This window comes from Phyllobates terribilis, unplaced genomic scaffold (assembly GCF_046119375.1).
Source record: "Phyllobates terribilis strain yellow unplaced genomic scaffold, ASM4611937v1 Scaffold_298__1_contigs__length_2340664, whole genome shotgun sequence".
NCBI classification, from domain to species: Eukaryota; Metazoa; Chordata; class Amphibia; order Anura; family Dendrobatidae; genus Phyllobates; species Phyllobates terribilis.
This window is the reverse complement of record NW_027363058.1, coordinates 1,341,602-1,364,202: the sequence shown is the minus strand read 5'-3', so window position 1 is coordinate 1,364,202 and position 22,601 is coordinate 1,341,602.

The following is a 22,601-nucleotide window of genomic DNA, read 5'->3' as shown; positions in this document are numbered from 1 at the left end:
GCGGGCGCGGTGGTGGTGGCGCCCGGGTTGCCCAGGCCTTGCGGCCAGGCCTGGGGCACCTGGAAGGTGAAGGGCACCGTTAGGACGGCGGCGCCCTGGGCTACCTGGCCTTGCGGCCAGGCCGGAGGCTCCGCGGAGGTAGGGGGCGCTGTTGGTGATGCGACTCCCGGGAATTCTAGGCCCTGCGACCAGGCTGGTGTTACTTCCTGTTTTGCCACGCTCGGGGTCGGTGCGCATGGCGTCACAGGGGTCGCGGCGGCGGCTTCCGGTTGGGGCCTAGTCTGCGTCGGTGACACGGCGTTTTCGGGCACAGCAGGGGGACTTTCGGGCTCTGCGACGGGGAGCTGGGGCAGGTAAGCGGTGTCCTTGTTTGGGGTATAGACGTCCCCTTTACCTGCCTCCATGCGTTCGGCTCCCTTCTCGGCGCCGTCTCCGGCCTTGGGTCCTCCCGCGCCGTCCTCAGAGGCGGTCTGTCTCCTCATCTTGGCTGGCGTGCTCCGGGTCTTGGTTTGCTGGGCCATCTCTCGGCTCCACTCCGCCAATGTCTCTCGCTGTACCCGGGCCATCCTCCGTGCGAGGCCCTCCAGGGCAGTCTGTGCACACTCCCGGTCTCGGGGGAGCTGTGCAAGGACCTCCACTAGGCCTAGTGGGGTCGTGGTTTCTAGCAGGCTCCTGACCAACGGGTCGGTGCTGCTCTGCTCTTCTTCCAGCAGGCTCCTGGCCAGCAGGCCGGTGCTGCTCTGCTCTCTCGCCATCTCCGGGTGAGCTTCTCTGCTACTCTTCTCCAGGCTTCCTGCCTCCGGGTGCGCCCGCTCCAGACTGCTCCAGGCGGCACCCATCTTCGTTCTTTTCTTTCGTCTCCTCCCACTTCGAGGGCGGTCCCGGGGCCACTGGGTGACTGTCAGCTCCAGGGGCTGTTCTTTCACGCCGACAGACACCTCTAGCATCACAGTCTCTGTTGGTGGGGGCGGTTTCCACTTTTGGCGCCATTTTCGGTCCTGGCCCACGATGGGAGGTGGCCTCTCGCCACCCTCTGGCACGCCCACAATGGCGTCCGCTCTTCCAAGGCGGGAAACCTTTGGAAATGGCGGGAACCGCTTCCCAGTGGCGGGAAACTCTGCGGATGGCGGGAAAAAGCTGTTAATGGCGGACAACCGGCGGGAATCGACCTGTGATGGAGTCCGATGGCGGGGACCCTCCGGAACCGGCAGGAGACTTCTTCTTGAGGTAAACTTGCACTTTCCTTCAGGCACGCAGTACCCGGGTGTTGCGGGCACGTAATCCTGCCGACTACGCCAAAGTTGACGCGCCCCCTGGGCCATATTCTTTAGGGGGAATATCCGGAGCCGGATCAGATGGGAGTTGTAGTCTTCCGAGTGGCTGTGACCCGGTCCGTGCCCAGGGTGTCAAACTCAGTTGTATGTGGCAGTCCTACAGATGTTACTAAGTTCTTAATGTCGACTACGCCACCCGTTGTGTTGCGGTCACTGTGGCCGCCGCTGCAGCAGGGTCCGCTGAGGCTGGTGGTGTTGGTGCAGCTTGATAGGATAACCCCCAACGGGAGGGGTATAGCCTCAGGGGGATCAGGTGCAGAGGATGGGAGTTGTGGTGATGCAGTGTAGACGGCAATCAGAGACAGAGTCGGGTTATGCAGTTTAGGATGTTTACTCACTGCTGATGTTCTGGTCACTCCAGCTTCGAGTGACCTCCCGAGCCGTGCTGCGTCCACCAGGTTCTGGATCCAGCCAACTCCCAAATAAGTCCGGAGCGTGACCCTGAGCTCTCCTTCTGTCCTTTCTCTGGCCGTCCCCACTATTGATCCACCCAGGTCCAGCTCCCTCGGGCCTTCTGTTGGGAGACCCTTGGCCTTGGGTTCCCTGACCCTCCTCGTGGTATGCCTTCGTGGTGGATGTGGTGGGTGACCGTGGCAAACGCTGCCCCCGGTCTCCGGTCTCTGGCTGGGGTGTGTTTTTGCCCCCACCAGCTTGGGTTCCGGTACCCTGTGCCGACTCTTCACCCGGGGATTTAGTTTGGGGTCTTGGAGTCCTTTTCTTCTGTTTCCCTCTCTGGGTCTCTCTTTCTCCTCTCTCACTCTGGGTCTCTCTTCTCCTCTGCTCGCTGACTTCCTCTCTGCAACTGACCCTGTTCTTAGTTGGTGCCCACCTTATATACACCCTCTATGTGTGAGCTCAGGTGACCAGCACCCAATGAGCTCCTATCTTTACCCAGGCTGCTCCCCCTATCTGCCCCTACACTACTTGGGATGTACCACCCCCCTCCCACTCCAGCCAGGAACAGACTCGGTCGTACCTGCACATTTCTAAGTGGGAGTACCGTCGGTCTGCTCCTCGGAAATGGGATGTGTGTAGTGCATGCAGCCTACCGAGCTCAGTTCCACACTCCTTCCCTACCCGGGAGTGGAATATCACACCTCTGGGTTGAGGTGCAATACCCCTGTAGCAGCCGAATCCTCAGGGTGCTACAGTGACATATATTGATTGATGCCAGTCCTGCAGAACATATAAGAGATCACAGCTCAGTTTTATATAGTACCTTACAGCTGACGTTCTTTCTGATTAAATTGTTCACTTTTCCCGTCTTTTCCATCTAGCCCAGACCGACACGACTACTTCTCCAGCCAGGACTCAGAGTCTCAGGTATGCAGAGATCACAACAAAGACACATTTGACTCCTTACATTTCAAGCACTGACCAGATCTATCCCCAACCTGCACAAACTTCTCGTCCTGCTGATACCCCAATACTGAGCCTCTGCTGCAAAATGTGTCCCTATTACTGCACCTACTGTGTGCCCTCTAGATGGTAAAACAAACCTCTAAAATAAAGTAATGCCGTGTGCAAGTGTCCTAGAAAACAGTGCCCACATTGTGCCCCCTAGAAAGTAATAGTGCCCCTTCGACAGTCACGATAACCTGAGTTCCCCTATAACAATAAGTGCCCACCTAAGATTTAATAATGTCCTGAGTCTCCCCCCATGTAGAGCTCCGCTCTAACCAGTATGATGTTCTCCTATTCACGATATAATTCCCCCTCACTGTATAGTACCCCCAAACAGTATACTGACCCCTTAGTAGCCCCCAAGCTGATGGCTCCAACACTGTATGATGGCCTCCACACTATACAAAGACCCCACATTATCTCCCACACTGTATGATGGCCCCCACACTGTTCAAAGAACCCACATTATCTCCCACACTGTATAAATAGCCTACATATAGTATAATGCACCAGATAATCCTCAATATAGTAAAATGCACTCCCCATAGTCCTTCGTATAGTATAATGCGCCCCCATAGGCAGAGTCTGTAGTAAAATGCTCCCCCATTGACAGAGTCTGTAGTATAATGCTCCCCCCCATAGGCAAAATCTGTAGTATAATGCTCCCCCCCTTCTCATAGGCAGAGTCTGTAGTATAATGCCCCCCCCTCCTCATAGGCAGAATCTGTAGTATAATGCCCCCCCATCTCATAGGCAGAGTCTGTAGTATAATGTGCCCCCCCTCCTCATAGGCAGAGTCTGTAGTATAATGCCCCCCCATCTCATAGGCAGCGTCTGTAGTATAATGCCCCACCTATAGGCAGAGTCTGTAGTAAAATGCACCCCCCATAGGCAGAGTCTGTAGATTAATGCTCCCCCTCTTATAGGCAGAGTCTGTAGCACAATGTCCCCCCCCATAGGCAGAGTCTGTAGTATACTGCTCTCCCCTGCTCATAAACAGAGTCTGTAGTATAATGCCCCCCATAGGCAGAGTCTGTAGTATAATGCCCCCCCGTAGACAGAGTCTTTAGTATAATGCTCCCCCCTCCCCATAGACAGTCTGTAGTATAATGCCCCCCCTCCCCATAGGCAGAGTCTTTAGTATAATGCCCCCCCCTCTCTGTGGGCAGAGTCTTTAGGATAATGCTCCCCCATAGGCAGAGTCTGTAGTATAATGCACCTCCCCCTTCCCATAGGCAGAGTCTGTAATATAATGCCGCCCCCCTCCCGGCAAAAAATAAATAAACAGTACTCATCTCTCCTCCTGGTTCCCTCACTGCTCAGAGCACCCAGCCCGCACACATCTTCAGCACAGCGGGCCGGGCACCAAGTGATGATGTCAGAGACGTCAGTCACAGAAGGGACTAATGGGAGAGAGATCCGCGCTCCCTCTCATCAGTAAACTTGCGGCGGTGACGGGCGGTGGGGCCCGATGCTGGCACCAGGGGCATGCCAGATACAGTTACACTGGCGTAGCCCTGGATGGGCCCCCTAAGAGCGAGGGGCCCGGGGCCACCGCCCCCTTTGCCACCCTGGTAGCTATGATACTGTGGCGGAGGGAAGCATGAAGTGCTCTAAAATTTCCTGGTAGACGGCTGCGCTGACTTTAGTGTTGAAAAAACACAGTGGATCTAGACCAGCAGATGACACGGCTCCCCAAACCATCACTGATTGTGGAAACTTCACACTAGACCTCAAGCAGCTTGGATTGTGGCCTCTCCACTCTTCTTCCAGACTCTGGGACCTTGATTTCAAATGAAAATTGGAACTCTGGGACCTTGTGGAGTGTGTCAATGACTGCCTTCTGGACATCTGTCAAGTCAGCAGTCTTCACCATGATTGTGGAGCCTACTGAAACAGACTAAGGGGCCTTTTTAAATGCTTAGAAAGTCTTTGCAGGTGTTTTTTGTTAATTATTTTAATTTACTGAGTTAATGACTTTTGTGTTTTCATTGGCTGTAAGCCATAATCATCAACATTAACAGAAATAAACACTAGAAATAGATTACTGTGTTTGTAATGACTCTATATAATATATGAGGTTCACTTTTTGCATTGAAGAACTGAAATAAATTAACTTTTTGATGATATTCTAATTTTGTGAGATGCACCTATATGTTATGGCCTTGTAAATTAGAGTGTCTATCTTCATGGGGTGCACTTAAATAGTGCTGGGCAGCCCGTGTTCTGGCCTCATCTGCGAATTTAGCTATCCAGGGAATCTAGTCACTTTATGTGTATATCAGTTCTGACATTATGTTGCTTGCATTTGAATCCTGTCTATTTTTTATTGTTTGATAACTGCACTGTCTGCTAGTGATTTAATGTATTTGCTCTAGTTTCAATTTGCAATGCATTATGGGAAAGTTCCAAGAGCATTGTGAGACAGTTCTTGTTGCATTGTGGTCCTGTTCTTGTCACAGTTTGGGCAGCGACCATTATTTCCTCTTCTCTTCTGATCGAGAAGTTCCCTTATCACTCATCTTGTAAAGTGGCACAGAGCGGTAGTCGTGACTGAACGTCTGTCTGATTTCGCTCTGGCACTTTACAGACAATGGGTGTCCCAGTCCCAGTGTGCTCTAGGGTGTGGGGTGCAGCACACTCTCTTGTAGGCCGCAGGCCTCCACTGCCTTCAGGCTTCTGTCCTCAGAAGCCGCCGCACACAATTTAGGGGACACAAAGTTCTTTGTAACAGTCAAACATATACTTGACAGTTCAAGTTCATCAGGTGGGTACAGATGGGATAAGGCACAGCAATTCACATTATGCTCCTTCTTAGCATAACTCCTCTTCAGCCCTGTTGCTAGCTCATCCTGTATTTCTCGTCCACCTCTGCAGTGCACCCGGGACTGGCCTTCAACTTCCATCTATGCAGGTCCCTGTCCATCTTCCTTTGTACTTCAGAGCACACAAAGTGTCCGGCAGCTCCTATGCCAGACCTTAGGCTCTGGACCTGACTGGAGCGACTGCTCTGGATCCCAGTAATGCCTCCCACTGCCTGGAACAAGTGACACATGCTGCCCCTAGCAGCCCACCGCACCTGAACTTGACCTTCACTATGCACTTCACTAACTCTCACTGAACTCACACTATTCTGACTCCATGACTAAGCTGCAAGCATAGGGCGCTGTGAGACACCGTTTCTAGGCTGTCTCTTTATCGTACTCACACATAGTGATGTCTTCAGATAGTTTAACTCGACTGCAAGAAGCACATTGTTGAAGATTCAGAAGAAGATTTATTTTCTAGCAGAATACTCGATGATGTGCAAATGTACAGCAGGTAAAAAGACTTTTTTAGAAACGGGCTGGAAGCACATAAGCTTCTAACATGGCTGAAGATGGTGAATGAGGAAGAAGAATGGAGAAGAAGGGAGGGGTTACTGATGTGTCACCCTGGCCTGGATGCCACAAAATGTAATAAAGCTGTGTCTGAGAGCAAGGGGGAGGTTCTCTAGTCAGGGGAACATTAGCATGCAGTACCTCCTGTCTCAGGCCAGTAGGGGGAGCAGGCTGCCCCTATAAAAGCTGGTGCTGGGGGCAGGGTTAGAAAGAACTGGATGGCCTGTCTCAGCACTGAGACGTGTCCCAGAGTGGAGCAGGGACAGAAAGTTGATTGCACCTAAGAGGAAGTGTGGCAGTAGGAGAGCCACCAGCCAGAGACGAGAGGCGAAGAGAGCCTGTCTTGGCAAATCAGAGACTGACCTTACCAGACTTTGGTGTCTGAGGCTGGAAGGATTCCACATCCCCCAGCAGAGAACCAGTCCGCAAGGAACTGTATATTCCTTGGCCTAAGAAGCCTGGAGGCCCTGCCACAACCGAAGGGACCAGTAAAGCCGTACAAGGCTGGCAGCAGAAAGGAACCCACGTCGCAGGCCATACAGGCGAGAATACACGGAAAGCTCGGAAACGTGGGCTGTTACCCTATCAGGAGGAGATAGCCAGAAGGAGCGCAGAAAGCACGGTAGGCCTACACCCTCACCCTGACCAGGGCCAATTTCCCCGTTGCTCTCAGACATCCAGGTCCCCCTCCTAGCTGGGACTGCTTATGGGTCAATTTACCTGTTCTAGTAAAGACCCTGGACTGCAACCTGTTGTCTGTGTGCTCCTTGCTTCTCCAGCACTATCAGCACTGGGACCCTCACTACCATCACTCCCACCATCCATTATACTGCCCTGGGGACGCACTCTACCCTAGCTGCACACCTCATCAGCCCCAGCGGTCTGCATGCAGCGGCGGTTCCTAATAACCGCAATCCACGGGTGGCGTAGTCGGACATTATCAGCAGAACGTAGCAGACTACCATTGGCCTGACCACCCTGAGCCATGGAACCGGGTCGCCACTACTACTCCCATCGTCCCCCCTATTGCCCGGATCCGAGTGCCCCACAGCCCAGGGGGCGAGTCAGCTTTGGCGTAGTCGGCAGGATTTCGTGCCCGCAACCACCGGGTACTGCGTGCCTGAAAAAGACTTTTATAACTTACCTGTGGCGAAGTTTCCCGCCGTCCGGTGTCGTTTCCCGCCATCCGGAGCCGATTCCCGCCATCAGACGCCATCTTGGACCGTTTCCTGCCGTCTTCTGCCGTCTTCCCGCCATCCGCAGCTGTTTCCCGCCATCGGACGCCATCTTCAGGACGCCGCGCGGGAAGAAGAGGGGCGTGGACGTCAAAACCGCCCGAGATCCGAAGCTCCGCCCCACGCACCGACGCTGCGCAAGGTCCTGGAAGGGAGAGAGAGCGACGCTGACGTCATCAGGACGCGACGCCAGGTCCTCGTCCATAGCAGCAGCAGCGGAGCCGCGGCCTACAGAAGAGGATCGTCGGAAGGTAGGCCACTCTTGACTAGGGGGGAGGAAGATGTCGGACACAGAGGCGCCCACTACCACCAACGCAGCTGCAGCAGCGGTGATGCCCTATTCCCTGCCCTACATCCCTGGAGCGGCCTGGCTGCCCAAATATTCAGGGGAGCCCCATGCCCTAACTGACTTCAAGGAAAGGCTATACAGTTTTTTCCAGGTTTACCCCCTGACAGAGGAACAGAAGGTCAGCATACTAACAGGGCAGTTAACTGGCGCAGCCCAAAGGGAGGTAAAATCATGGCCCACTGAGGAGAAAAGGACTGTGAAGGGTATTCTGTCCCGGCTGCGGGGTACCTTTGACACACGTACCTCCGCTGAAATTAAAATGAGGTTCTATGGATGTAAGCAGCGGGCACAGGACAGCATCAGAGACTATGCCCTAAATATGCAGGAAGCCTTGAGGGCTATTCAACAAACTGACCCTGGCAGTGTGCAGGAAACGGATAAGCTGCTAACAGAACAATTCATAGAAGGTCTGCTGTCTAGCGCCCACAGGGCCCAACTGAGCCTCATGTTCTTTCAGAACCCCGACTTGACCTTTGCCCAATTTAAGGACAGGGCCATAAGGGTGCTCCGTGAATCTGCAACCAGTGGCGCTATAAACCCCCGGCGCCCTGCTCTCACCAACCACCAGGAGGCGGCGCCCTCCTCTATGGATCCCGTGGGGGCTGATACACAGGCCCTGAACCAAGCCCCGTCGAAAGACCTGCACCACCAAGTCCAGGAGCTGACCAGGAGCGTCGCGGCGTTGACCAGGACCGTCCAGGCGTTGCAAGTGGACCCGTCAAGACCCATCGAGCTGGCTTCAAGTCCGGAGGATGTCCCGTGGCGTCGACAGAGGAGGATCCCGTCATTCCGAGGGAGGCCCACAGACCGCTACGCAGAGGATGGACAGCCCATTTGCCGTCGATGCAATCAGCCCGGACACATTTCCAGGTACTGTAATTTAAACGGGTCCAGCCTGGGGCAGAGGGCCAACCCCCAGACATAAGATCACCAGGCCCTTACAATTGGCGTAATAAGTACGTTGGGGGGCGCCCGGTTTTACCCGTGGTGCTGGACGGTATCCCCATGAGCGCCTTGCTGGATACTGGGTCACAAGTAACCACTATCCCTTATGTACTTTTTAAGCAGTATTGGACTGATGCTGATATCACACGGTATCCAGACAGTAACTTGAGCATCATCGCCAGTAATGGCTTACCCGTGCCGCAGATGGGGTTCAAGGAGATGACCATTAAAATTGGTAAAGTTGAACTACCGGCACAGGGAGTGATTATTGTGGACATTGACCGTCGTGAAAGTCACCCTAAAATAACTGTGGGTACTAACGTAATTGAAAATTGTCTTTCAGAGGTAATTGTGATCTTACAACAGGTGGCGGTGAATGCTAGTTAGAGCCAACAGAGAGTCCTCAACAAGGAAATAAAAGCCCTGATGAGACGGCAGCAGGTAGAACTGTCTGGTGGTGAGATCGGTAGCGTAAGAATGAGTGACCCATTCCCCATTTCCATGCCTCCCAAAAGTGAAATGATGATCTGGTGTCGGACTGCAATTGGGTTGAGAGGTAGAGACTACCAAGCCATGGTAGAACCCGTGTACTCAGACAGCAGGCCCACCATTTTGACAGCCTGGGGGGTGGTTGATGTCCGTCATGGGAGGGTGCCCGTTCACATTCTCAACATTGGGGAGAGGGAGGTACACTTACCCAGGTACGCTACACTTGCCAAACTGTTTGCTGTTGAGCACAAAGCTATCAGGGCCGTGGAACCCTTGCCTCCATCTCCACAGGCGGAGGGTAATGGCTCCCAGAAACAAAAGGAGGACTGGTGCCAGAAACTCCATGTGGGTGCTGACTCCACTCCCCTGCACCAAAAACAAGGAGTCTACCGGGTGGTACAGGACTACGAGAGAGTCTTTAGTAAGCACCCGCTAGACTTCGGCAGAGTAAAGGGGATAGAACACCACATCCCCACAGGGAGCCACCCACCAATAAAAGAGAGACACAGGCCTGTACCCCCTGCACACTACCAGAACGCAAAGGGCATGCTAATAGAGATGAAAGAAGCTGGGGTCATTAGAGACAGCTGTAGCCCCTGGGCAGCCCCCTTGGTTCTGGTCAAAAAGAAAGACGGCACCATGAGAATGTGCGTCGACTATAGACAAATCAACCGTATCACCCACAAAGACGCATATCCGATGCCTACAATAGAGGAGTCTTTAGCCGCACTAAAATCAGCTAACTTCTTTTCTACTTTGGACCTTACTAGCGGGTACTGGCAGGTTCCTGTGGCAGAGGCTGACAAGGAGAAGACCGCCTTCACCACCCCGATGGGACTGAGTGAGTTCAACTGTATGCCTTTCGGGCTCTGCAACGCACCAGGGACCTTCCAGCGGCTGATGGAATGCTGTCTAGGGCACCGAAACTTCGAGACGGTCCTCCTTTACCTGGACGACTTGATCGTCTATTCGAAAACCTACGAGGACCATCTAAAGCACCTGGCCGAGGTGTTCGAAGCCCTGGCAGGCTACGGCCTGAAGGTGAAACCATCGAAGTGTCACCTGCTGAAACCAAAGGTCCAGTACCTAGGGCACGTGGTAAGTGCGGAAGGAGTAGCCCCCGACCCTGACAAGGTCACGACAATCAAGAACTGGCCAAGCCCCTCGAACATCAAGGAGGTGAGACAGTTTCTCGGGTTGGTAGGCTACTACCGAAGGTTCATCCCCGGGTCCACTAAGATGGCAGCTCCTATGCAGGACCTCCTAATCGGACAGTCTAATCCAGAAGTCAAAATCCACCCTTCAAGTGGGATAAACCGGAAGAGGAGTCCTTCCGCCGGTTGAAGATGGCCCTCACGGGGGATGAGATCCTGGCCTACCCTGATTATGGCCAGCCTTTTATTCTCCACACGGACGCCAGTAATGTGGGACTGGGAGCTGTACTGTCCCAAAACCAACAGGGCAGAGAACGGGTGATCGCATACGCCAGCCGGAAGCTGAGGCCCACCGAGAGGAACCCAGAGAATTACAGCTCCTTCAAGCTAGAATTCTTGGCGGTGGTGTGGGCCGTGACGGAACGCTTCAAGCATTACCTGGCCTCCGCAAAGTTCACCGTGTACACGGACAACAACCCGTTGACACACCTGGACAATGCAAGACTGGGTGCCCTAGAACAGCGGTGGATGGCCCGTCTCTCCAACTATGACTTCGTGATCAAGTACCGGGCCGGCAAAACCAATGCCAATGCTGACGCCCTATCGAGGATGCCTCACTTACCTGAAGGTGACGAAGACCCAGAAGAGCTGGAGGAGGTAGAACTCCCCGCGTTTCACCGGTATGGAGCCGCTCAATACTCCCACCGTGTGAAGGAGGAGGATCTGACAACCGTGATGATAAATCCCCTACCTCACCACAGCTGGGCCGAGACCCAAGATAGTGACCCTGCCATCCGCCTGGTGAAAGATCTGCTGACCCAGGAAGACGCCCGCATGGATCCGGATGCTCCAGAGGAAGCCAAGCAGCTGTGGAAGGAGAAGAGCAAGCTGTTCCTCTACGAAGGCAAGTTGTGCAGAAGGATTGTCAACCACCGGACGCACGAGCTGACCTGGCAAGTCGTGGTCCCAAGGCGAGATGCAGCTATGGTCCTGGGGGCTTACCATGATAGAGCGGGGCACTTCGGTTGGAAGAAACTGGAGTTCCTGATAAAAGGAAGGTTCTTTTGGGTCGGCATGAGAGGAGCTGTAGAAAAGTGGTGCAGAGACTGTGGCCCTTGTCACCTGAGGAGGAAGGACCGCACCAGCCAGAAGACACCCTTGAGGCCCATCGTCACCACGCAGCCTCTTGAGCTGGTAGCTCTGGACCACGTCAAATTGGCTCCAAGCCGGTCTGGATACATCTATGCCCTGACAATCGTGGACCACTATTCCCGTTTTCTAGTGGTGGTCCCGGTAAAGGACTTGACAGCCCAAACAGCGGCCAGAGCCTTCCAGCAATATTTCTGCCGTCCACACGGGTATCCGGAACAGGTCCTGACAGACCAGGGTCCAGCGTTCGAGGCTGAAATCTTCCAGGAGTTCTGCAACCTCTATGGCTGTAAGAAGATTCGTACAATGCCTTACCACCCCCAAACTAACGGGATGTGTGAGAAGATGAACAATATAGTCATTGATCTCGTGAAGACGTTGCCCCTGGAGGAACGCAGCCTGTGGCCAGAAAAACTGCCAGACCTGATAGACTTATACAATGACATCCCGGTGAATGCTACCAACTGCACCCCGGCTTACCTGATGCGAGCTAGACCAGGTAAGCTGCCCATAGACCTGGAGATGGGAGTCCTAATACCTGAGGACACCTCCCCGGATGCGGACTGGGATACGGAAAGGCAACTGCAGTACAAGAAGGTACAGGAGAGTGTGGAGAAGAGCCTGGCCCAGGTGAGAGAAAGGCAAGAAAAACTCTTCAACCAACACGCCCCTGCTGGTCCCCTAGAACCTGGTGAGCAAGTCCTGAAGCGGAAGAGAAGGCTACATAAGTTGGACGACCAGTGGGAAAGGAAACCCTACACCGTACTGCAGTCTGACCACGACAACCCAAAGGTGTGCGTAATCACCAAGGACGGAGGAGAAACCACTAGTGTCGTCTCCAGAGACCACCTCAAAAGATGCCCCGAGCAACTCCGTAGTGCAGAAGAGGATCAGAGTGACCTTGAACCCGCAGAGGACAAGGAAGAAATGATCAGCACCGTTCTCGGAGAGTTCCCTCAGTCCTGGACTCGCATAAATGATGCCATAGTGGTACCCGTCCTGCATTTCCTGCAACCGGCCCAGCAACAGCCAACACCAGAGCCGGAAGGTGAAGAGGAGCAAGCGGTTCCAGAGGCAGAAGAGCCTGTACCAGCAGCCCAGGAGAGTCAACCCTCTGCTGACAGTGAGCCTGCCATGCCTGCGGTAAGCCAAAGGACCCGCAGACAGCTGCCTGCCCTACCTGTACACCCAGCTGGTAGCTGTACCCCTAACGCTAGTGGGGAAAGCCAGGTTGGTCCACCACCAGACAGTGGGTTAAGGAGGTCAACCAGGAGCACAAAGGGGCTGATACCCGCTCGCTGGAGAATATAGAGTGTACTAAAATTGTAAATAACCTTGTTGCCAAATGTTGAAATGTTTGCCAAAGTTACCTGCATGTTTATTAATAGTGTGTTTCAGTTTCTTGCAGCTACCGTAAGGACTCAAAGGTTATGGACTTTTTATAACCAGGACCTTGTATGGACTGCATTCGGAGCCTAACCCAGGAATGAACTAAGACTGTAAAGGACTTGGGGTAGGACAGACCCCCACCTGGTTAAGGCTCCCCGTTGTATTGGTGATATGGACACCCGGTCACAGGCCACACTGTGACCTTAAGAACTCAATTTGTGCGTCGTCTGTCTATTAATGTTTTATGGTTATGCATATTGTCTTTGTTTATTGTTTAGTCCCGGAGTACTAAATTTCACTAGGGGGGAATGTGTCACCCTGGCCTGGATGCCACAAAATGTAATAAAGCTGTGTCTGAGAGCAAGGGGGAGGTTCTCTAGTCAGGGGAACATTAGCATGCAGTACCTCCTGTCTCAGGCCAGTAGGGGGAGCAGGCTGCCCCTATAAAAGCTGGTGAAGGGGGCAGGGTTAGAAAGAACTGGATGGCCTGTCTCAGCACTGAGACGTGTCCCAGAGTGGAGCAGGGACAGAAAGTTGATTGCACCTAAGAGGAAGTGTGGCAGTAGGAGAGCCACCAGCCAGAGACGAGAGGCGAAGAGAGCCTGTCTTGGCAAATCAGAGACTGACCTTACCAGACTTTGGTGTCTGAGGCTGGAAGGATTCCACATCCCCCAGCAGAGAACCAGTCCGCAAGGGACTGTATATTCCTTGGCCTAAGAAGCCTGGAGGCCCTGCCACAACCGAAGGGACCAGTAAAGCCGTACAAGGCTGGGAGCAGAAAGGAACCCACGTCGCAGGCCATAGAGGCGAGAATACACGGAAAGCTCGGAAACGTGGGCTGTTACCCTATCAGGAGGAGATAGCCAGAAGGAGCGCAGAAAGCACGGTAGGTCTACACCCTCACCCTGACCAGGGCCAATTTCCCCGTTGCTCTCAGACATCCAGGTCCCCCTCCTAGCCGGGACTGTTTATGGGTCAATTTACCTGTTCTAGTAAAGACCCTGGACTGCAACCTGTTGTCTGTGTGCTCCTTGCTTCTCCAGCACTATCAGCACTGGGACCCTCACTACCATCACTCCCACCATCCACTATACTGCCCTGGGGCCGCACTCTTCCCGTGGGGAGTCACACTACCCTAGCTGCACACCTCATCAGCCCCAGCGGTCTGCATGCAGCGGCGGTTCCTAATAACCGCAAATCCACGGGTGGCGTAGTCGGACATAAACATCAGCACATAACGGACTACCACTGGCCTGACCACCCTGAGCCACGGAACCGGGTTGCCACTACTACTCCCATCGTTCCCCTACTGCCCGGATCCGAGTGCCCCACGGCCCAGGGGGCGAGTCACTGACATCACAGCTACATCTGAGAGAGACAGGGAGAGACAAAGGACAAACTTATAAGAAAGGAAAACCTAACTGCATAGCAACAAAACAGCAACTTAATGATAGTGCAATATGGTCTGAAAGATTCCCAAATCATGGGACATGGCGCACACTATCAGGAAGTGCCCCTCTTTTTATTAACACTAGTGCCCATCCACTGCACTAGTTCTATCAATAACTATTTCCTATCTCATATACTAAACCTATTATCCTTATCCTATGTGTTATGCAATTCAAAAATTCTATAAACAAATTAGGAAATCCCAGAATTATAATAGAAACCCTAAAATACAAATGTTATTAAATCTCATTAAAAGCGGGACATATATCACCCTAAGTGAAAACAAATTAGTCACACCCCTAACGATAGACCCTTATTCAGACTGCCGGAAGAGGCACTTCTCAATCAGAGGCAGGCCACACCCATTGAGTACTATATACAGTGGGTACGGAAAGCATTCAGACCCCTTTACATTTTTCACTCTTTGTTTCATTGCAGCCATTTGGTAAATTCTAAAAAGTTCATTTTTTTCTCATTAAAGTACACTGTGCACCCCATCTTGACTGAAAAAAACAGAAATGTAGAAATTTTTGCAAATTTATTAAAAAAGGAAAACTGAAATATCACATGGTCATAAGTATTCAGACCCTTTGCTCATATTTAAGTCACATAGTTACATAGTTACATAGTTTATAAGGCCAAAAAAAACAAGCGTCCATCCAGTTCAGCCTATTTCTTGTGCACTGCAGCTATTCCGCAGCCTTGATCCAGGGGAAGGCAAAAAAAACCATGCGGTATAGGCCAATTTACATCATTGAGGAAAAATTCACTTCCCGACTCCAATCTGGCAGTCAGATTAAATCCTTGGATTAATTAACTATCACTAAGCATAAGATGTAATTTTATTGTTCTCAAGAAAGGCGTCCAGGCCTCTCTTGAACTCATTAAGTGAGTTGGACATCACCACTTCCTCTCCCAGAGAGTTCCAGAGTCTCACAGCTCTGACCGTAAAGAATCCCCTTCTATGCTGGTGCAGGAACCTCCTTTCCTCCAGACGCATAGTGTGCCCCCTCGTCTTTGTCACCATCCTTGGTATAAACAGGTCATGGGAGAGATCTCTGTACAGCCCCCTGATGTATTTATACATGTTTATGAGGTCTCCCCTAAGCCTTCTCTTTTCCAACGTAAATAGGCCTAATTTGGACAACCTCTCTGGGTATTCTAGTCCCTCCATTCCCTTTATTACCTTAGTCACCCTCCTTTGTACCCTCTCTAGCTCCAATATGTCTTTCCTGAGTACCGGAGCCCAGAACTGTGCACAATATTCTAAGTGCGGCCTTACCAGCGCTTTATACAGAGGAAGAACAATGTTCTCATCATATGCCCCTATTCCTCTTCTGATGCATGCCATGACTCTATTTGCCTTCGCAGCTGCTGCCTGACACTGGGCACTCCAATTTAATTTGCTGTTAACCAAGATGCCCAGGTCCTTCTCCATGTCAGATTTCCCCAACGGTTTCCCATTTAATATGTATGGGTGACTGCTGTTTTTCTTTCCCATGTGCATGACCTTACATTTATCGGCATTGAACCCCATTTGCCATTTTTTGGCCCAACTCCCCAATTTATCTAAATCCTCCTGTAGCTGTGCCCTATCCTTATCTGTATTAACTACGTTACAAAGTTTAGTATCATCTGTAAATATTGCTATTTTACTATGCAACCCTTCCACTAGATCATTAATAAGTATATTAAATAATATAGGGCCCAAGACAGACCCTTGAGGCACCCCGCTAGTCGAGACGCAGTTATAAAAGGAATCCAATTTGTCCGCATTAATCAACTGCAGGGCATCTTGATTGGCAAATAGATTGATCACTTTGGGGTACCAAGTGCTCAGCAACTTTTCTTCTGTCTTGGCACAAGCCAAGGATACGCTGTTCCTCAGGGATTCACATTCTACAGGACCCCTGGACCCGACAAAGAATAAAGCACTTTATCATATTAAACCTGACAGGGCACACCTGTGAGGTGAAGACCATTTCCGGTGACTACCTCTAGAAGCTCATCAAGAGAACGCCAAGAGTGTGCAAAGCAGTCACCAAAGCAAAAGGGGGCTACTCTGAAGAACCTAGAATATAAGACATATTTTCAGTTGTTTCACACTTTTTTGTTAAGTATATAATTCCACATGTGGTAATTCATAGTTTTGATGCCTTCAGTGTGAATGTACAATTTTCATAGTCATGAAAATACAGAAAAATCTTTAAATGAGAAGGTGTGTCCAAACTTTTGGTCTGTACTGTATATATCCACCCATATACAGTATACATATATATACACACATATACAGTATACATATATATACACACATATACAGTATACATATATACACACCCATATACAGTATACATATACACACACATATACAGTATACATATATACACACATATACCAGTATACATATATATACACCCATATACAGTATATATATACACACATATACAGTATACATATATACACCCATATACAGTATACATATATACACACACATACAGCATACATATATATACACACTTATACAGTATACATATATACACACATATACAGTATACATATATATACACACACATACAGCATACATATATATACACACATATACAGTATACATATATACACACACATATACAGTATACATATATATACACACTTATACAGTATACATATATACACACATATACAGTATACATATATACACATATACAGTATACATATATACACACATATACAGTATACATATATACACCCATATACAGTATACATATATATACACACATACAGTATACATATATACACACATATACAGTATACATATATACAGCCATATACAGTATACATATATATATATACATACAGTATGCATATACACATATACAGTATACATATATATATATACATACATATAGAGTATCTATAATATAACGCTACAAGCGTCCCTCTGTCTGAAGCCTTTATAGTCTGCGCTAGTGCGACACGCCTGCACAGTCTGGCTCCAGACTGAAGAACGCATGGAGCCGTTACAGGTAAGAGGAGTGTATGGTGCTGGAGATCACGGTATGCGTATACACTGAACACATACCGCGATCTCTGGCGCCATACTTACATACTTACCTGACCGGGATGAGCGCTACCGCGGCGCCTCTGTTCGGTCCAGAGTCCGGGGGAAGAGGGTAGCGTTGAAATTGGCGCATGCGCATAGCGCTATCCGGTGCCATTTTACTGAAGATACATTTGCAATGTGTCTTCAGCAAAATGGAGCCGGACAGCGTGGTATGAGCACACGCGTACTTCGGCGCCGCACTCCTCCCCCGGCCTCCAGCAGAACGGGAAACAGCGCTGGAGCACAGGGAAGAAAGGTGAGTATAAGTGTTTCTTTTCTTGTATGTGTGTGCAGCATGATAGGGATGAGGGGTGCCATACATACCAGGATTGGGGGGTGAGGGGTGCCATACATACCAGGATTGGGGGGTGAGAGGACCATACATACCAGGATTGGCGGGTGAGGGGACTATCCATACCAGGATTGGGGGGTGAGGGGTGCCATGCATACCAGAATTGGGGGTGAGGGGACCATGCATAACAGGATTGGGGATGAGGGGTGCCATGCATACCAGGATTGGGGGTGAGGGGTGCCATGCATATCAGGATAGGGATGAGGGGTGCCATGCATACCAGGAATGGGGATGAGGGGTACCATGCATACCAGGATTGGGGATGTGAGGGGGTACCATAGATACCAGGATAGGGATGAGGGGGTACCATGCATAACAGGATTGGGGATGAGGGGTGCCATGCATACCAGGATTGGGGGTGAGGGGTACCATGTATACCAGAATTGGGGGGTGAGGGGACCATGCATACCAGGATTGGGGGTGAGGGGTGCCATGTATACCAGAATTGGGGGAGGGGAACATGCATACCAGGATTGGGGATGAGTGGTGCCATGCATACCAGGATTGGGGGATGAGGGGACCATGCATTCCAGGATTGGGGGTGAGGGGTGCCATGCATACCAGGATTGGGAAATGAGGGGTGCCAAGTATACCAGAATTGGGGGTGAGGGGTGCCATGCATACAAGGATTGGGGGGTGAGGGGTGCCATGTATACCAGGATTGGGAGGTGAGGTGACCATGCATACCAGGATTGGGGAATGAGGTGTGCCATGTATACCAGGATTGGGGAATGAGGGGTGCCATGCATACCAGGATTCGGGGGTGAGGGGACCATGCATACCAGGATTGGGGGGTGAGGGGTGCCATGCATACCAGGATTGGGGGGTGAGGGGACCATACATACCATGATTGGGGGGTGAGTGGAGCCATGCATACCAGGATTGGGGAATGAGGGATGCCATGTATACCAGGATTGGGGGGTGAGGTGACCATGCATACCAGGATTGGGGAATGAGGTGTGCCATGTATACCAGGATTGGGGAATGAGGGGTGCCATGCATACCAGGATTCGGGGGTGAGGGGACCATGCATACCAGGATTAGGGGGTGAGGGGACCATGCATACCAGGATTAGGGGGTAAGGGGACCATGCATACCAGGATTAGGGGGTGAGGGGTGCCATGCATACCACAATAGGATGGGGGCAGCACAAATACCAGGATGGGAGACCATATACCAATAAAAATGCTCGCCACCTGGGCGTAGAACGGGTTCAATAGCTAGTACATATATACACGCATATATACAGTAATACAGCATATACATACACATATATACTGTATATATACACACACACACATATATACAGTAATACAGCATATACATACACATATATACTGTATATACACACACATATATACAGTAATACAGCATATACATACACATATATACTGTATATACACACACACACATATATATATATATCTGGCGACAGGGCCCCGCTGCGTCCTCTGTGTCTCTGTACAGATATAAGTGTAACACGTACTGGCTCCAGCACAGGTGACAGTCTGCCATAGAGCTGACGTGCAGTACATACACTGTGTTATGGGGGCGCTCACCTGTGCGGACCCCGCGCTCCGGCCGCTACTTCTCTGCTCATATAAGGTCTCTCTTTCTGGCATTAAATAATTCGGTTGTCATGGCAGTGGAGGCGGGGCGTTGGTAGGGGGCGTGTCTGGTATAGGGCAGATTGGGGCGGGGCTGTCATGCAGTGCTTGTCTCATCGCTGTAATTTCCTGCTGATGCCACCTGGTGGACAGCATTGGTCAGTACGCGCTGAGAATGCTCACATGGTGGGGGAGGGGCAGCTTATATATGTATATACACAGTCACAATGCAGTTAGGGTTATGTTCACACAGTGTTTTTTTAAACGTTTTTATCCACATTATAAAACTCAGTGTTGTCAGGAAAAGCATTGCCTGTATTTTTGATGTATGCCTCATACAAAATACATTTTTGAAGATTTTTTTTAATCTTCCATCCTATACTCGGGCACTGGCTGTATATTGTTGAGGCCCCGGGACTTGCTTAGATCCGCTGGGTGGCATTGCCAGCTGCATTGCAGTAAATGGGTGACCTGAAATCCCACATTTATCCTGTGACCAGTTAGGGACTGTTTTTTCTTAAAGAAGGGGCTCATGTTATTAATCCCAGACAATCCATTAATGGAGTTTCCAGTAGTATAATAATGATGATTTATCCTGGGGATGGGTTATCAATATCAGATCGGTGGGGCTCCGACACGCGGCACTGGCTCTACCCATCAGCTGATTGCAGCGCTCAGATGTAAATAGTGTGAAGATTGAACATCACCGCTCCATTCACTGTACTGCGGGTCCTGCAGATCAGCTAATATTCATGTAATAGGAGCTGATCTGCAGCACCAGGGAGCGGCCACTACACAGTGACCAGAGCTGTGATGTTCAGCTCCTCAACAATGTTTACATCTGACCTCGGCCAGAGTTTCAAACAACTGAGTAGTGGAGGAGCCACGTGCCGGACCCCCACAAATCTGATATTAATGAGCTAACCAGGGTATAGGCCATCAATATGTTTGTCCTGGAAATTCCCTTTAAGGCCCACCTGCACATACTATGTATATAATATATATATATATGGCAAAGAGTGGGAAGGGGTTAATAAAAGGCTCATAAAACGGACAAACAACACAAATATTGGTTCTATCTTTTACACATTTGAGGTAGCCCTTAAGAGGGCCGTTGGGTCAAAGAGAGAGAGAGAGAGAAGAGAGAGGGGAGGGAGAGATACCGGGAGATACCAAGAGAGAGAAAAAAAGAGAGACCCAACCAGTGCAAAGCTAAGCCGGGCAGGCGGCAGCGGCTATTTATACCCACTGCTGATCTCTGATTGGTGGAAAATCTGGGTGTGGCTGCTCTCTGATTGGTGGAAAATCTGGGTGTGGCTGCTCTGTGATTGGTCAGCATTATGACCTCACAGTGGCGATGACTCATACCTCCTGGGTGGTTCTTCTGGGCGGTTCTGTTTTCTGACTGGTGGAAATTCTAATCAGCATTATGACCTCACAGTGGCCGTGACTCATGTTTCATGGACTGTTCTATCTGGGTGACCTGAAACATGCTGATCTCTGATTGGTGGAAATTCAAGTCATCTTCATGACATCACAATCAGCATGTTATTACTGCTGAGATGTTCAGTTTTTTCTTAAATTTCCTACGTTTTGTCCTAATTTATTAGCACATATATACCACTCATTCCTACAATCAAAGGGTCAGGAAACCCCTCTGAAATCAATATCCTACAATTTACCCCAACAGCAAAAAAACAACTATAAACAAAATACCAAAAGATATATCAGATTATTAATATCCCCCATGCTGGTGTAATGCTCCCAATTCTGCTATAATGTCCCCAAAGCTGGTATAATGCCCCACATCCTGGTATAGTATCTCCAGTTCTGGCATAATGTCCCCCATGCTGCTATAATATCCCCTATACTGGTATAATATTATCATTGTGATATAATGTCCCCCATCCTGGTGTAACATCATCATTGTGATATAATGTCCCCATTCTGATATTGTGTCACCCATCCGGGTATGGTGTACCCCTTTCTAGTATAGTGTCCCTTATTCTGGTATAATGTCCCCCTTCCTGGTATATTGTTCCTATTCTGATATATTGTCCCCATTCTTATATAGTGTCCTTCATCTTGGTAAAATGTCCCCATACTAGTATAATGTCCCCATTCTGGTATAATGTCCCCATCCTGGTATAATGCCCCCCATTCTGGTTTAATGACCATCATACTGGTATAATGTCCCCCTTCCTGGTATATTGTTCCCATTCCTACAATCAAAGGATCAGGAAACCCCTCTGAAATCAATATCCTACAATTTACCCCAACAGCAAAAAAACAACTATACACAAAATACCAAAAGATATATCAGATTATTAATGAGCAAATAAAAGACACAATCACATAAAAATAATTTTTAGAAAGGTGTAGAAAAAATGCTGTAAAGTAAGAACGCTTCAAAAATAGAAATGTTAATGATCTATTTAATCAATTAACAAAATACAAGTGAATGAACAAACAAAAAATCTAGATCCAATCAATATTTGGTGTGACCAACTTTTCACTTTAAGGCTGGGTGCCCACGTAGCATTTTTCAAGCGTTTATGCTGCAGAATTTCCGCAGCGTAAACGCTTGTTAAACGCTAGGTTATCGGCCCCCCATGGTCCCCAAGGGGATTCCGCATGTTCTATGCACATGCTGCGGATTTTTCCACAGCGTTTATGCTGCGTACAAAAATCCGCAGTATGTCATTTAATTTTGCGGAAGCGCGGCGGAACTCCCGCCATTGACTTGCATTGAGACGCATAGAAACCGCGACTGTACATTTGTACAAGCAGCTTCTATGCGTCTCTATGTGCGGATGGTACCCAGTTCTGGAGGAGAGGAGACTCTCCTCCAGACCTGGGTACCATTGTACCTGTAAAAAAAGAATAAAATAAATAAAGTTTATACTCACCTTTCCGAAGGCTTCTCTCTGAATGCCGGCATCGCTTGAGGACCTGCGGCGACGTCACAGTCATGTGACCGCAGGCCCTTCACCGCTCTGTCTCGCGATATGCCGGCATCCAGGAAGCAGAGAGGAACGAGCGCTGCAGCCACGCCGGGGCCTCGGGGGTGAGTATAGCTTTATTTGTTTTCATTTTTATGGTTCACACTGTATAAATCCATGCTGTTTGCATGGATTTATACAGTGTGACCTAGTTGTCAAGCACTTTCCAAGTGATGCTATCGCCTGGAAAGCGCTTGTCAATCTGCATGCGGAAACGCATGTGAATCCGCATGTGGATCCGCATGTATTCTGCAGGAAAAACG